We start from the raw sequence: 17,935 nt of genomic DNA, 5'->3' as shown, positions 1-17,935 counted from the left end.
AACAGTTCCTAGCATTTCTTTCTGAAAATTTTAGAATAATTTAATTATAATCTGAATGTCCTTTTTTTTTAAAAAGGAGACAAAATGACAAATAGACTTCTAGAACTGACCTGTCTCTGTAATGAAGAGAGCATTCCTTAGAGAGGCATTAATAAGTGGTTCTGATTAATAAGCTAGTACCTGGTAGTTACCTGTCTTTATTGAAAATGTTTCCACTTTGACTTGTCTGATGAATAATTTTTCATAGCATCAGTACTTATGTCAATTTGGGATGGCAATAGCTTCTGGACTGGGTATAATTTACAAATGAATGAAAGATTTTTCACTCCTGCCACATCAGAAGTTTTAGTTTTAAATATGTGCTGCTTTTAAATTTCATTTAATCCTATTTTTAACTTTTCTTGGGACAAATTTCATACTCAGTTGATAAGCAGTTTTTTAAATTTAATCATTGTGCAGCTAAAACAATAGAATGTATAATGAAAATACTTTGGGTCTATTAGAAAATGGTTTTATTTAAATATTTATTTATTTATTTGGTTTTTATCTCCTAATGTACCTAAACTCTTTATGCGTTCACATTACTGTGGGATGGCTGCAAGAGAAAATGGGGAGTGAGGAATTAGTTGGGAGTGGAAGAGAAATGTCTTGCTCTTTGCATTCCCTCTATCACACTACCTTTTCCAAATCAATCTCTTTTTTGCTCTCTGTCTCTCTCATTCCAGGTCTCCTTCTGTTCACCCTCTCGGTCTCTGATCTTGTAATTATTTTTGTCTTTATTTCGGCTTCCAAAATTATAATAAATTCTGCAGATTGATAAATATTGGTTGATCAAAGATTATTCGCTTTCATAATGTATTGCACGGGAGCTGGTCCACATGTGAGCCCTCACTTGGATACAAACTCTTATCTTTTCCTTGCAGCATGAAATAAGTAGGAAATTTGCTTTCAGACATTTAATTAAATCATTGTATCATATTCAGTAGAGGAGAGTTCTGTGTGATGGCTGCTAATGGATTCTTTTCTATTTTTTTTAGTTTTCCTTTATCCTTTGTAGAAAATGTCACCATATAGCTGCTGTGGGGAGCAACTAAGTTTAATAATTCCTTTGTGCAAGTTGAAGTTAAAAGCCCAAATACTGTACAGTTGCTGTCACTGAAATTTTAAATAGTAATAGTTATATCAAAGAAATAAAATTAATCGTGACATCTTTCATTTAAGTGCGTCTTTTTTTTTCGCAGGTTTGTTGTTTGTCAGCTGGCAGTCATCTGTCTTCACAAAGAAGTTTTATTTTAAACGAATCCAGGAGTCGAGTATCCGTTCCTGTTTATTCCAACAAATTCATCCAAGAAGATATTTTCCTTCTGTCATGCACTCTGATTCCAGTGTGGTTGAAACCTATCCAAAATCATTTTCTGGTGTGATTCTGGAATGTCATAGTGCCAACACAATCCATTTGAAAATGCTTATTACATTACAAAGAATTTCTCGGAAGGAATTGCACACACTGATGGGGATGTTTATTTTTGTCTGGTTCTAAACTTCTGGTGCAATGATCCTTGATGATGAAAATAGTGCAAATATATAGGATCCTAACAGTTGAGCAAATATGATTATCAGAACTTTTTTTTTAAAAGTGCAGAACATTTTTTTTAAAAAAAGCTAATTGGTAGCAAACCATTTTGTTCTTTTAGAGCTTGCATTGAAACACTACGTGGAAGTAAGTCATTCAGATTTCCAACAAAACCCCTCAAAATAAATTTGCAATACTCACATGAAAAAATATTAATTGAGCACAAACCATTGTGTTGGATAAATGAAGCGAAACATCACAAAGAAGCATAGAGTATGTAGACTGAGGATTTCCTCCTTTCTCTCTCTCTGACACCTTTGACTGCATTCAGCGTACATGCTGTTTGGAACTTAAATTGAATAAAGTCAGAACTGTTTGTAAATAAGGATTAAAATGCAAAGAAAATGCAGACATTTTCCAGTAAAACTGTGGTGACAGAAATTCCTTTTGGAATAGATTATAATTTATCCAATCCATTCTAGCAATGCTAAGGTATTCAACCCAATCTGTAATATTATGCACTCATTCCCAATTCCGTAGATTAGTATTATACATTTTAAAGCCAACAAGAAAACCATTAATTATTGCGTAATTTCATTTTAGTGTGCTTAATCTGGACGTTTTGATTCCGGCAAGTAAAATGTTTAGTCCCCTCTCCCCCGTTGATCTCACTCCATTCTTTTAACAATTGAATTTAGAATTAATTGTCCAGTGAATTTGGAACCCTGTGTAATAGCCCCTGGCTCATTCTTTGAGAGAGGGAGGTTGATTTCATCATGCAATGTTGCTTAATGAAGGGGAATGTGAGCAAACCTCACAAATTTGGGAAATTTTCCATCAAGTCAAAAAAGCAGTTTGACTGAAATTTGTACTATTCTCCATTTAAATTGTGCCTTCTACTTAAGCACTTAATTTTGTCCAGCATCCTGGTATAGTACTGGGATTAAACACATGGCATGTATGTCTGTGTCCTAATGACTGAACTGATCTCACCCTCCTGGATACAGGCTTTGTTTCCATGAAACATGCTTTTTAAAATGCCCTTGTTATATGTAAATTCTAAATGATGTTAAGTTGCCATTGGTGAGATTTTAAAGCAAGACCAAATTGTTCCTCTAGGATGGGCGTAACACGTTCCAAAACAATCTTTGAAAAAGAGTGTGTTCTTTCAACGACTTGGTTAATATTGACTAGTATTATTAAAGCAAATTGTCTGGCAATGTATTTTATGGCAATATGTGGGATCTTGCCGAGCTCTGAACAGCTGTTTTATTTCCCTACAACATTGGCTAGACTTCAAAACTACATCATTGGGTGAAATATACTTGGGGAATCACTTGATGTTATGAAAGGTGCTATTCTCTCTAATTGAAGAAGATCTCCTATGTCACCCATATGTCCATTGCAGAGGAGGAAGTAAACATGTTGGTTGATTTAAACTGTGTAATTAAGTCAAGAAGTGGCTTTAATTCTACGAGATAATACTCTGAACTATAAGCAAGCCTAAAGCTGTCAAGGATTAGTTTGCATAAAAACCCAGGAGTGATTTATGAGTCACCAAATAACTTGGATGTCTTCATAAGCTCAAAGTTTATAGATCCTGAATATCAGAAATCACTTCTGGGGCCTAATGTATACACTAATGTTTATAAAATTGAACTTGATCTGTTTGGGGTTGCTTTTCTGGACTGATGTTTGGTGCAGTCACAGAAGCCCAATGCACTCTTCGTGAATTCATGAGGATGTTCTTGCTGAAGGATTAAGAATTGTGGCTTGATCACCTGCACACTGTATCAAGAAATAATCTTTATTGAAGTTTGTTAATTTTTACATACTATAACCATAGATTTATAGTGTACATAGTACCCAAACTGCTTTCATCCTCCTCAATCCTACTTTATACTCATTCTTTTTCCATGAAACACACTCCTTTTTAACACAAATATCTTTTGCTACATGCAAAATCAGAATATATAATGAGGGAAATTGTGAAATTGAATTGAGAGGTGATTCAAACCAAAAAATGGTTTATTTAAGAAGTTAGTACTGGATGATACAATTTAAAGTTTGTATAGATGGTGTAAGTATAAATAAGACGATGGAAATTGGAAGTGTTTATATTTTACCTCTGGGCTAGTGTTAACTCAACCCAGATTTGCAATGAAAGTTTAGAATTAGGTTGTGAGGATTTATTTTTATGAATTACTATTGTTAATTTTGAATGCTTCCTTGCAGCCCAAAGCACTCCTCTAATTTAGCACTAAATTATGAAACGCCCTCAGACAATTGGTGTCTGGTGGGAAGAATACCAAGTAGTGGTATAATCTTTAACATGAGGCACTTTTATTTAGGCTTTACTGTGCGCCGAACTTGTGAGTTTTGTCAATGACCTTAGATGTTGAAAATGACTATTGTTTGAATTGCCAGCTTTAATGTTTTTAACTTAAGGAGCAAAGTTCTCTTTTAAACGATTCCTGGAATGGTTTTCAAAGAACTCCCTTCTCTCCCAATATGCTCTCCTGCCACTTTTTCAACCTCCAGTAGTTGAAGTTCGAATTTTTTTTCAATTGCCATTTCATTGCCAGACAAAAAGAAAAAGATGGGTAATCTTATCTTTTATAGTGGAGGAAATTCTTTTGGGAGAGAATTCTACCTGCACATCCCCTACCCCTTCTTCATTTTAATGACTATTTAATAACAATTATAGCACTTAATCCTCAGTTTGCTGTAAAACAGCTTGTGGCCCTCTATGGTGTAAGCTGTTGGCAGGTGTGCTGAGGTTGTGATGTTTAATAAGAGGGAGTGATTGGTGGTCACCGTTGCGAGTCCCAGTTCTGCTCGTCTCATTCACTGGCACGTAAGTTTTAAAAAATGTTTTTATATAAAACTACCGAGGATTAGAGTCGAGCAGATGTGCATGCCACATAACACTAAAAACAAACTAGTTCATGGAAACAAATTTTTAGACCTTTTGCGTTCGCATAAACCTGCCTTTACCTCTCAGGGTGATTCTGATTATATTGCTAGTATCAAAAAAAAACAAGGCAAGTGTGTTTTTGTTTTTGCTCTTTAAGGGCAGTATGCCAGATTCAAGTGTTTACAGACTAAGTTAATTGCATATACATTAAATGTCTTTACTACATTTTTGTCCTTTTTAAACTGTTAGCTTCAGATTTTGCTTATAAATGAAGTTCTGACTTCATTCACTAATTAGTAATTTGGTAGATTCAAACACCTTGACTTTTAAACTTGAACTATTTTAATTTTAATGCTTTGGCCATTTCTAATATGTCTCTATAGACTTTATTTATGCAAGCTTAAAAAAAAAATTAGGTTTAGTTTTCCTATCTCCTGCTCAGCCCAGGGTATTCACTCTGTTTGCGTGCATATAAAGTTCTGACAGGAACCAGATTAAAGAGGTATTCTCCACACTGCTGCAGGATATGGGGTTTCTGTTTGCAATTTCATCTTGCTGCAAGATTTCAGCCTTTTGGGCAAAACTGAATGAGTTTCTGCATCTTCAGAAGCTGACGTATCTGGGCAGATTTTACTCATCTTCGTACAACTTTTCCCACATTTGAGAGTGGTCTATACTTTATCTTTGCCTTCGATTGTTAGGGAAAAGTGGGGAGATGCATAGAAGGGATTGAAATAGTACTTTCAAAGAGGCGAATAGGAGGTTGGTTGTAGAATGCAGGCAACTCCTGCATATAGGTGCTGCACTGAAAACCCCACAGTCATCTTAAATTGAAACAATGCCTCCATAACCCAATGCTTATGACATGTTTTGTGTTTTAAATAAACTTACGTCCGTTGAAGCTTTTTGCAGAAAAGACCCTTTGATGAGCAGGGTTAAGGAAGTTCCCTTGTAGGAATGGTGCATACATCTAGCCATAACTTCATTTCCTGATGAGGTAGATTACAAATAGTGTTTTACTATACAGTCTCTTCAGCTGGATGCAAATTATTGGTTGTGGAAAGACAAGTATAAAGAAATAGAAAATAACCGTAGTCTGCTATTAGAGTGTGAACTTTATAGTCTCTTAGTCTAATGTGTTTGGATTTTTTTTACAATTTTATCTTTACAGTAATATTTTCCTTTCCTTAAAATACTGAATAGCCAGAGTATTTCATGAGACCTGCCTATTATCAGGATAATGATTAATGACATTTGCAGAGCTCCAAGTAAAATCTTTTGGAGTAAAATAATCTCTGTAATTTTTTTTTACTTATGCATTTAAGAGTATTCTGTATCTGTAAAACATTCATGTAAGTGCTCCATGTGGTACTATTTTGGTACATGGGGTTTGCAACATTAAAGTATATTTTATGAATGTGTGATATTTTATACCATATGTGATGATTTCTGAGAAATATATTAATTGCAGAAAGAAGCATACTTCACACCCTTTGTGAGGTTTTGTTTAAGAGTAAACTCTGCAATAGTCAAACAGCCCTCTTGGTTCTTCTGGGTGCCCGTTGTAAAATTGAGTATTGCATCCTACCCCTTTTCCCATCTTTTTTACCATTCTTCCCCCATACAACATACTCCTCCAGTCTTATCCTTTCCCTCGATCTCTGGAGGGAGAAAAATGCAAACCTGTGAGGGAAAAGTTTTCTCTCTTCTCTTTCCTCCTCCTCCCGCCCTGTCGCTAAGATTTGACATGAGACATTTTGCTGCCTGGGAGAGGTCACCTTTACCACTTAAGATCATTTAAGATATGTGAGAGCTGGAGATTGGTTGATGCTTCTATGCATGAATGAACATTAACCTTGGTATTTTCTCTCATCTCTCCCTACTCCCTGCCAGAACCAAGGTTAGTGAAGTTAATTATAAGTGAATGCATCTCCCTGAGTGCATTGCCTGATATTTCTTTAATATTTTTTGGACTGTAAATGATAGCAACCATACATAAAGAATTTACTGCTTGAGTAAGGTACTAAAGGAGGCTGCTGCAGATGGAATCGCGATGCATCATATGTCAGCATCTTTGAAAGGAATGAGAAAATGTCTTTACTTGTAGGGTCAAGCCTGAGTGTAATGCGCCACAGAGTGGAAGGATGAGGTTACACGGCCATAACTTATAGCAGTAAAGGTTTATGATTTGAATCGTTCAGCCACAGGCTGAAATTCACAGCAGCTGCGTACTCACAAGGAGAGATGTAGTTACCCTGCGTTACTTCCTAAAGTCACGTATGTAATTGCTCTTCATGGTAGTGTCAACAGTCATTTTCAAGAATAATAAGTGAAATAAAAATAGTGTATTGATAAAATATGTGTCCGAGTTGTTTCGATGATTTTATTATTAATGTGTCGAGGAATATTAAATTCTCCCACCTAGCTCCCACCATCCCTTTTGCAAAACGTTGGTCATTGAACCCTACTTGTAAGGAGAGCTGGCAGGAGTTGTAGCATTAATGGTGGTATTTTAAGCTTGAAGTGAAGTCTCAACAATTGGCCCTTACTGGACTTGATAAAGCTCCTGTTAATTTCTTAACTGTATTGCTGGTACGTTCATTTAAACTATTTAATTTGATTTGGACGTGATAGCAGATATTTGTACTTTTGCCTGTGGATATATTCAAACATTTCTGGCTGTCAAGATCAATATAACGGCAACTGGTTAACTTGCACACTGCACCATGTGTGCACTACTCAGTTTATGAAGATCGCAACCAGTCCAAAGTTGATTACAGTACAGAAGAGACTGTTTGCTGCACAACCATTGTTTGTCAAAGTTATTGCATTCAAAAGGTTGACTAAGATACAGTGCCATTGGAAATCCTGACAGGAAATATTTAGCAAGTTCAGAAACTGCTGGTATAGATCAGTTGGACCAAACTTGTGTCTCTACATCCTGGTTGTAAGGGTTGGATATGGGAACTCTAAAGGTGTGATAAAGTGCTTGAGCATTCCAAAGCTTCAGTATACCACGGCATTTTGAGACTTGACTCTGGTATTTCTACTGCAAATTTATTGGAAAATAATTTGCAGTGGATTTCAGGGAGATAACCAGTTATCATTAATCTTGTAAGGCATTTTTTTAAATATATAAATTCCAACATCTCAGAACACAACTTGTTGACTCCTTGCTTAGTGATAACCACACTCATGAGTGTACTGTGTGGTACTAATACAAATATTTTAAACATTTTAGTGGTGCTTGATCTTGTACATTCTATAAAAGAAATGCATGTCAGTTATAAACCTAATGAATGAAGAAAGCAATGGGTGCGTGATGTATGTGATCAATAATGATTTACAGTTAATGTATGCTTCGCCTGTTGAGTAATCCATGGCAGTAGCACATTTAGAATGGTCATATAAATATTATTTTAAATGTTAACCCAACTGGATATTTTTAATAATAACTACCTTTAAGTAGATTTATGATGTCTTGAGAAAACTGACATCATAACTTGTGTTTATTGATTTATTTTTATTTCACTTATTATAATTGTGCAACTTGTGATGCTGTTGCCATATTGTTCTAATGTCCATCTCTATAATGCTTGGTACTAATATTTCTTAAAAAAATCATAATAGATCTGTTCAGGCACAGGTTATCAAAATACCGTGTAGTCCTTTGCATTTCTGGTAGACTAAATATGCATTCTGTGATTGAATTTTTAATTTGAAATCCCAGGAAAAAAATTGTATACAATAGAATATTCTGCTTGACCATCAATATTAAAAAAAAAGCAAGTTTTAACGAACAGAATTTTCTGTCATTTTTTTGTCTACATATACATGACTTCTAGCTGCCACATTGAACTTACTGGCGTGAATGCATTTTAGTATCTTGTTATGCTGATTCTTCATTGTAGAGTATGTTTTCACGTTGTTGTACTACATCAGCATGGAACTGCACCCCTCTGAGCTTATTTACAGCATGTACAGCAGATGTTGGAACCTTATTTGATTTTTTTTTTACCCCTTGCCGGAGTTTCCACTGCGATTGTGATTAGTGGACAGATATGAAATTTAATCTGAGACCCATGTGGCTCAGTCACATGCTGATTCATCCTTGAGCCGTTTGGAAGCTTTTTTTTGAATGGGGTAAATAGGGTAGAGTATTAAACTGCATCATTTTGCATTTGATGTTTCAATATACAGAAAGATGCTGGAAAAGGGCCAGTAACGTGAAGGATCCAACCCTTCTTGCTTATGGACCTTTTGTCCCACTCCCATCAGGGAGGAGGCTACAAAGCATCCACACCAGGAACACCAGACTTAAAAACAGTTTCTTTCCCCAAGCAGTAAGGCTGACCAACACCTCTGCCCACTAACACACCCTTCCACACCCCCAACCACTGCTACTTTATCATTTCCTGTCAGTCACCTTTTGTACAGACACTACTGTGCCTAGCGTCACTTTACGGATGTAAATCAATCAATGCATCTAAGTTATCTGATGTATTTATTATATTTTTTGTGTTGTATCAGATCCAGTGCAACAATTATTTTGTTCTCCTCTACACTTGTGTACTGGAAATGACATTAAACAATCTTAAACAATATAATTTTAGATTGGGGAAGTTACCCATAGTATGAAAATGAAAAAAATGTCTTTGGGGGAAAAAAGTAAAAATATTGTGCACAGCATATTTCTAAATCATAGCTCAGCAAATATTTCCCCCTACAGGCAACTACTTAATCTGCTATAAAAACAAGGCTCAATGCTAATCTGTGATTATTTTTGAGTGGTATGGAATAGGAAAGAAAAGATATTTTATTGTATAATATGGTCAGGTGTAATTGCATCTTAAGTATTTTTGAGACACTTGGGGGGGGGGGGGAACAGAAGAGCTTGTACCTACACAACACGAAGGTCTGGATTTTTTTTCTGAGTTTAAAACAATAGTAATAAGGTACAGTTTATAATGCAGACTTACTTTAAACATAGTTAATAAATAGATACTAGTAATGGAAATCTTGAGCAACACTCAAAAAATGCAGATTTCCAGCACCTGCAGAATCTCATGTTGATGATTTGCTGCCCCACTCTGAAGCTTCTTTGAGGTATTCCTACCTTGACAAAGTTTAAATCTTCTCTTTGGCATTCAGTGAGACCTTGTCTCACAGCTCCCCCTCTGTGATCTCTGCTGCTGTGCAATTCTTTGGCCATGTGCTCACCTAAACTTACCGGCTTGTACTCCTTCCCCTCGCCTCTACCTTATTCTGGTTTCTTTCCTCTTCCTTTCCTGCATTGATAAAGGGTCGCTGTCTGAAACGTCAGTTATTTATTCCCCTCCATAGATGAGGAACTTGCTAACTCACTAGCTTGTTCAGTTGCTCCAGCATTTGTATATGTGTAAGCAGAATTTCTTATGTATATGGTATTTCTTATGTGTATGTTTTTATTGCAAGAGGGTTTGAGTTCATAAATAGTGAGTTTGTTAAAGTTGCACAGGATGTTAAAGAGCTATTGTGCACAGATTTGGTCCTGTTGTCTAAGAAATAGTATAATTAATCGAGAGACTAAACAAGGTGGACATGTATTCTTTAGAGTTTTCAAGAATGAGGGGTGACCTTGTTGAAACACATACATTCCTAAAGGGGAATGACAGAGAGTTGTCAAAATGCTTTCATTACTGGGAGAGTTTCAAACAAGGGACATTTAAAACTGACGTAAATAGAGACTTCCCAGAGAGTGGTGAATCTCTAGAGTTCTTTGTCCCAGAGGGCTGTGGAGGCTAGCTTATTAGGAATTACGTAGTAGTTTTGGTTTAGCCTTGTTGATATAAATCTTTTTTCTTACTATACAAATCATTATTTTGAAGTCCTAAGATGCTTCAGCATTATGCTGGGAGCTTGTAACTGTGAGTGAACACAATTCTTATAATTTATTCTGCCTGAATGGCAGTAGATTGAGAAAAGGCAGTGACTGTGAAATTCGACTTTGTGGTGCCAATTTTTATGCTATATGTGTCAATTTGCTTCCAATTTAGATTTCAAATTGCAGTATTCTGCAAATTGGTTAGCATGTATCTTCCAAGTGTGGACAGAGTAGGGACTGGAGGGAATTGATTCCAGGGCAATAATGATAGGACATCAGTATTTCAAAATGGATTGTAATGACCCAGCTAACAATATTAATTGAAATAATCTTGATTCCCCAACCTTACCAACATCCGTGCCTTTGAAAAGAATCTTCACTGTTTTGTAAGTTTGCTAGTGATTGAGTTTGGTTGATTTGCAACCATTGTGATGACAATGTTTTTGGAGAAGGTAATTTCTTTGCTGTTTGTGTAGCTTTGAGCACACTTGTTCAGAAAATGGGCATTCCTGCTGTGCTTCTGGAGTGGATCCAAATACCAGGAAGAGACATTCAGAGGAAGGCAGTAGGAGCTTTCTTTGGATATATTTCCCATGGTAGACACCAAAGAGGGTGTCTCCGCTAATTGTGACTCCTCTCAAGCTACTGGAGGAGATGGAGATCTTTCTGAGCGTGCTGTGAAATCCTAATTATCTTCTGGCTCCCGTGAGGAGCCTGAGCTGTGTCACTAGGGCCAAGTAAAAGGAAACCCAAGAATACATCTTGATAAATGTAGGCATGGATTGATAAGTGACATTCATACCTTGCAAATTTGAATCAATAACCATGTCCAACAAGAGAAAGTCTATTCCTGTTAAAGCTATACCATCTATATTAGGATTACCATTGATCAGATACACGTGACCAGACTTGAAATAGCTTGAAAACAAGGACACATCAGAGGCTGGGCCTTCGATTTCCAACTCACCAAATACCTTTGATCCAATTCACACGTGATGAAATATTTTTTGTTTAGCTAAAAGGCTACAGTTCCTACAATATTGGTGATGTCCAACATCATTTGCAAGGAAACAACCCATTTTGTTGATATTCCATCCACTTTCTTGAACACCGCATTTGTCCACAATTAAGCAACTGTTGCCATTGCTGAATGGGTGTCACCTCCTCTTTCAAAAGTACTGGGGTGAAACTGTGTACATGCTTCACTGGTTAGCTGGAAGTCTTTGGAAGCTTTGAGATGTGGATGCAAGGCCTGCATTAGCGTTAAAGTGGAGCGGGGTTGATGGGCATATTATGATTGGCATAGATTTCTAGGTAATTGTTATAAGAATAGAGTGGTTGTAAAAACCTTCAGGAGGACCTGAAAGGAAGGGGGAAATGATGTATGTGTGGGTAAGGTCTATAAGCTGACTGGCACATTGCTAGCTTTTTAAAAATTAAAACACAAGAACACTTGGCCATTCATATCAATGCTGACTTCCAACAGTTAATCCTATCACTTCCATAAGACCTTAAGACACAGGAACAGAATTAGGACATTTGGCCTATTGAATCTGCTCCACCATTCCATCATGGCCGATCTCCTCCTTGGTCATAGAACATAGAATAGTACAGCACATTACAGGCCCTTCAGCCCACAATGTTGTGCCGACCCTCAAACCCTGCCTCCCATATAACCCCCCCCCCCCCACCTTAAATTCCTCCATATACCTGTCTAGTAGTCTCTTAAACTTCACTAGTGTATCTGCCTCCAGCACTGACTCAGGCAGTGCATTCCACGCACCAACCACTCTGAGTAAAAAACCTTCCTCTAATATCCCCCTTGAACTTCCCTCCCCTTACCTTAAAGCCATGTCCTCTTGTACTGAGCAGTGGTACCCTGGGGAAGAGGGGCTGGCTGTCCACTCTGTCTATTCCTTTTAATATCTTGTACACCTCTATCATGTCTCCTCTCATCCTCCTTCTCTCCAAAGAGTAAAGCCCTAGCTTCCTTAATCTCTGATCATAATCCATACTCTCTAAACCAGGCAGCATCCTGGTAAATCTCCTCTGTACCCTTTCCAATGCTTCCACTTCCTTCCTATAGTGAGGTGACCAGAACTGGACACAGTACTCCAATTGTGGCCTAACTAGAGTTTTATAGAGCTGCATCATTACATCGTATCTCTTAAACTCTATCCCTCGATTTATGAAAGCTAACACCGCATAAGCTTTCTTAACTACCCTATCTACCTATGAGGCAACTTTCAGGGATCTGTGGACATGTACCCCCAGATCCCTCTGCTCCTCCACACTACCAAGTATCCTGCCATCTACTTTGTACTCTGCCTTGGAGTTTGTCCTTCTAAAGTGTACCACCTCACACTTCTTTGGGTTGAACTCCATCTGCCACTTCTCAGCCCACTTCTGCATCCCATCAATATCTCTCTGCAATCTTAGACAATCCTCTACACTATCCACAACACCACCAACCTTTGTGTCACTTACAAACATGCCAATCCACCCTTCTCACCCCACATCCAGGTCGTTAATAAAAATCACGAAAAGTAGAGATCCCAGAACAGATCCTTGTGGGACACCACTAGTCACAACCCTCCAATCTGAATGTACTACCTCCACCACGACCCTCTGCATTCTGCAGGAAAGCCAATTCTGAATCCACCTGGCCAAACTTCCCTGGATCCCATGCCTTCTGACTTTCTGAATAAGCCTACCACGTGGAACCTTGTCAAATGCCTTACTAAAATCCATGTAGATCACATCCACTGCACTACCCTCATCTATATGCCTGGTCACATCCTCAAAGAACTTTATCAGGCTTGTTAGACACGATCTGCCCTTCACAAAGCCATGCTGACTGTCCCTAATTCTCTAAATGCGCATAGATCCTATCTCTAAGAATCTTTTCCAACAGCTGCAGGAAAAGAAGTTTTTCCCCTCATCTGTACAATAGGGGGCAACATACAGTGACCAGATAGTCTAACAACCCTCACGTCTTTGAGGGACAACTGGAATATCCACACAGTTCTAGGGAAAATGTGCCAATTCCATACAGGCAGCACCAGAGGTCAGGACTGAACTGAGTTCACTGGAGATGGAAGGCAGCTGCATCATTGTACCACTCTGCAACACATCTCTCTCAGCAACCCTTTTGTATCTTTCTGCCACTGTTGTACACGAGGGGTAATTTATAGTATCCCAATAACCTATGCCCTTGAGAAGAGATTTTTTTAAAAAGTGCATCCAAAAAAGTACATAAAACTGCAGGAAGTGCCAAGATCAGGACTGAACCCAGATCCTTGGGGCTGCAATGTTTCAGGGCATTATTACACTTGGATAATTGTCAAAACCACTGGAGCAGGCTTTGTGTTCCATCAAAGTGTTTTTAGCTGTTTCTGTTTTGGATAGATACTTGGTAAGGAAATGTGAACCATAGCAGCTAGTGTGGATAGTGAGGCAGATTTTAGCAAACTCCAAGTCAGTGATTAAAAAAAATACAAATCCACTGTGATGTAATGGTAAGCTTCAAGAGCACCATCGGCAAATGCAATTTTCAGTGGGGCATTTTCCTGAGGTGACATATTACTTTATGCTGCCATTTTTAAATGGTAATAACCAAGCTGCAGTACACACCTCCTGCCAGTTAAGGGTGCTGTTGCATTTCAGACCAATTAAGAATTGCATTGCTATGGCACCCATCAAATGTCCTGCATATAGTACTTTAAAGTTAACAAAGAACTTTTTAAATGTATTAAAGGTATGAAATTAAGAAAAATTGGAGTGCATTGCCCACAATCCCAAAACATTATAAAAGCCTGAGATAGGGCAGCACTTGTAAAATCTATAATGCTACTGGCTCATTAAGAAACTTATTTATGCTGGGTAAAAAAAAAATTGCTATTGCCGCAGTTATCAATGCATTGATTAGATTGAAGAGACTCCACAGTGGGATCATGGAATCCCAAAGCCATCAAAAGGTGGATTCTGTCAGTCCATGAAAGCTAGAGAATGATCAGATAACCTGTTCTTTTGAAGTAGAGAAAAATGTCAGCCAGGTCACTGGGGATATCTCAGCTTCTCTATTCGAGGGGGGACAATGGACTCGGTTTAACCATCTCCATCACTGGACTGGAGATCCAACAGTACTCGCACCAGAGGGGTTCCAGACGCCCAACTGTTTGACTCTACAACAGTGATCTATGGCTGTGACCACTTGAAACAAGTGTGATACTTTCCCAATGGGTTGTCTGTTGGTGGGTCCTCAGGGTTAGAGGCCAATTCAGGGTCCACATAGGCTGCTGTGTTAGTCAGGGTGGATTTCATTGATAGTCACACCTGTGCGTGACTTCGTTTAACGTGGGGAGGTTGCTGCAGGGGCAGCCACCTCACAGTCCTTGATGGATCGGGGGGCAGAATCCAGTGGCATGGAGTGCAAAATGGCTGGGAGCCCTTCACTGCCATTCTGATGCATTGAACTTCGATTTGCTTACAAAATAAACTGAAGTAAGAGCATCAATTTTTGGTTTAATCGTAAATACAGATTGGTAGTGACAGTAATCCTGGAACCTGACACTGGGCTACCTGGTAACACTATTGAGTAATATGTTCCCTTTTATGTGCCCACAACCTCATCTAATTGGACATTAGCCTTTGCACAATACCTGCATTCTAAAAGCCATATTCTTAAAGCAAAATACATTGCCAGTCCAGTTTCATTGGTGTTAAAATTGTCTTTCACAATACTTTATTACTGGTAAACACTGAATGGTTTCAGGCCCATTTGTAGAACAGTATAGCATTGAAGAAGCACCTACTCACTCAATGGCCAGTTGTTCATTATTGCAAATATCTAATCAGCCAATCATGGGGCAGCAACTCAAAGCATAAACACATGGAGACATGTTCAAGAAGTTCAGTTGTTGTTCAAAGCAAACACCAGAATGGAGAAGAAATATGATCTGAGTGATTTTGACTGCGGAATGATTGTTGGTACCAGACGGTATGGCTTGAGGTGACGAACAAAAAAAACATCCAGTGAGTGGCAGTGTGTGGGTGAAAGTGCCTTGTTGATGAGAGGCCAGGGAATGTCCAGACTGGTTCAAGCTGACAGGAAGGCGACTGAGATAATCACACGTTACAACAGTGATGTGCACGCATTGAAGTGGATAAGCTACAGCAGCAGCAGACCACAAATGTACTATGTAGACACTTCATTAGCGACAGGAGTTGGCTCCATTTTCCTGCTCTTTCTTCTCCCCCAGTACACTCTTGGCACCTCTTTTTTCCCAGGATTTACTACCACACCAAATGAAAACCCACAATAAACAACCACCGTATGCCATATCAATCATGGCAATCATTTTCATAAATGGCACCATTTTAAATTGACCAGGATAATTCCACAAGTGGACACAAGTAGTCAGAACGCAACTGTAGCTCAATCTGCCCCACTTTTGACACTGTAACAGAGTCTTAACCCACGACTGTCCAGGGGTAGAAATTTACTTGAGGAAAAGGTACCGTATAATCGTGGAAATCACTTAAGGGTCATAAAGAGAGCTTTTGGCACATTGGCCTTTATAAATTAATGAGTACATGAGTTGGGATGTTGTGTTGAAGTTCTATGTATAAAACATTGGCAAAACCAGGTTTGGAGTGTTGTCTGCAAGTCAGGTCACCTACCTACAGGAAAGAGATGATGCTGAGATGCACCCTGCGATGGGCTGGGAACACATCAGTGGGTACTTCAACATCAGACACTCTTACCCAGATGACCCAGCCAGAGTCGGAGGCCTCAGCTCGTGTCCCAGTAGCAATGGTGCTCAGATCATTCCTCTTGTTCCTTACCCATCCGGAAGCTCACTCAGCAGGCAAAACCTCTACACCCCAGCTCCATTGGCTTTGCATTGCACCCAGTAAGTTTGAAAGAGTAGTGAGAAAATTTACAAGGATGTTACAGAGACCCAGGGACTTGAGCTATAGTGAGAGGTTGAATAGATTAGGTCTTTATTCTCTGGAGTGTAGGAGAATAAGAGAAGATTTGATATAAGTATAGAAAGTCATGAAGAGTACAGATAGAGTAAATGAAAGCAGAATTTTTCCGCTGAAGTTGGGTGAGACTGGAAGCAGAGGTCTCAAGTTAAGTGTGCAAGTTTAAATATTTAAGGGGAACTTCTGCACTCAAAAGGGTGCAGAGCATGGAATCTGCTACCAGAAGAAATGGTGGATGCAGATTCAATTGCAGTTTTTAAACAAGAGGTTTGCATAAGCATAGGGCCGGGAGGGGTATGGAATGTGATTGTCCAGTTGGGGGTCAGCTACACTAGAGTTTGGCACAGACAAGAAGGACTGAAGGGCCTGTTTCTGCACTGTAAACTCCATGACTATAAAAGCATCTTTAAAAGTGTTTTAGATGTTATACTACTGAGCGACAATTTTCCAAATTGTAAGCTTGTTCTGGAAAGAAACTGCAGAAGATGCTGGGGTGTTTCACTTGGTCCCACTGTGAGAGGTGGACAAGGATGGACAAAACCTGGCTTCCTCTTTGGAAAAAAAAGATCAGACACTCTTGATACAAATGTAAAATAATACAATAATAGTACAATAATACAAATAAAAATTCTAATTTTTCTGTTCTTGTTGCAGGGGTATTTGCTGCCCTCAACTCCTGTCCCGGGTATAATCCATACTTTGTTACAGAATACATGGGGGTGAATAAAGGTGAAAATGTTAACCAACACAGAGAAATCAGGAGAGTCAGAGATGATTTCACCACAGACCACTTTTTTTTTCCTCACAGTTTTAAAAATGTTATTTTTTTTTATTTTGGTGCAAATAAAATGCTACTGCAGAGCTTTGAAACTCCCAAAGTTACATCAAAGACAACAACAGCAGCAACAGATATGTTGCAATAGCTCAGAATTTTTCCTTATTCTTGGATTGTAAGAAAATCCTTGAAAAACAGAAAATCCTCATGTATGATCACGAGGCTCTTGAGATCGATGTCTGACTGCTACTCCATTTTGGAACACTAAACCAATAATTCCCAAATAGAACACATCACATAAAATGATTCTAATCACAATGAAGGTGATGATTCAGATCGTGACTGCACAAGACTCTCGTTCTGTGTATCATTAACCACAGCACTTTGTTCCAAAATAGTGTCCATTTATAATATATTCCTTTTTTTTAATTTAAAAAACTTTTACAGTCACATTTATACCGCTAGAAGGAAGAAAAAAGTGTTATTTTTTGTATTTTTATACTCATTATATCTAGTGATAGACCAGCACCAACAATTTTTTTTTCTTTTTTTTAAAATTGGGAGGGGTGTGGTTGGTTGCATGGCAACAAGCAGAGGAGCTGGGCTTGTTGGGAGTCAATTCACAATTGTAGTTTGAAACTGTGAGTACTCCCACAAGGTCCAAACATCCTCTATGTTTCACTGTCTGACGATAAATGGAAAATGATGGGTTGTCATTCATTTGGTTGTAGTGGAAATGACCATATTACATGCATGGTGAGAACCAGCTACAGGTAAAATTGTTGTACAAGCCAATTATACACATTGTAGGTAGGG

The 17,935-nt window shown here is 38.3% G+C and overlaps 1 protein-coding gene across 1 annotated transcript in view; it reads left to right on the top strand.

The window, feature by feature from the left end:
• Nucleotides 1–5,911, top strand: part of LOC132397977 (forkhead box protein O1-like) — a 41,436-nt gene extending 35,525 nt beyond the window's left edge. The window contains exon 3 of the mRNA XM_059976833.1: nucleotides 1,242–5,911. The gene's annotated coding sequence lies outside the window, so the exon portion shown is untranslated. The remainder of the gene's footprint in view (nucleotides 1–1,241) is intronic.
• Nucleotides 5,912–17,935: the final 12,024 nt, after the last annotated feature.

This window comes from Hypanus sabinus, chromosome 8, assembly GCF_030144855.1.
Source record: "Hypanus sabinus isolate sHypSab1 chromosome 8, sHypSab1.hap1, whole genome shotgun sequence".
Lineage (NCBI taxonomy): Eukaryota > Metazoa > Chordata > Chondrichthyes > Myliobatiformes > Dasyatidae > Hypanus > Hypanus sabinus.
The sequence above is the reverse complement of the archived record's forward strand: the minus strand, read 5'-3'. Positions and strand labels throughout refer to the sequence as shown.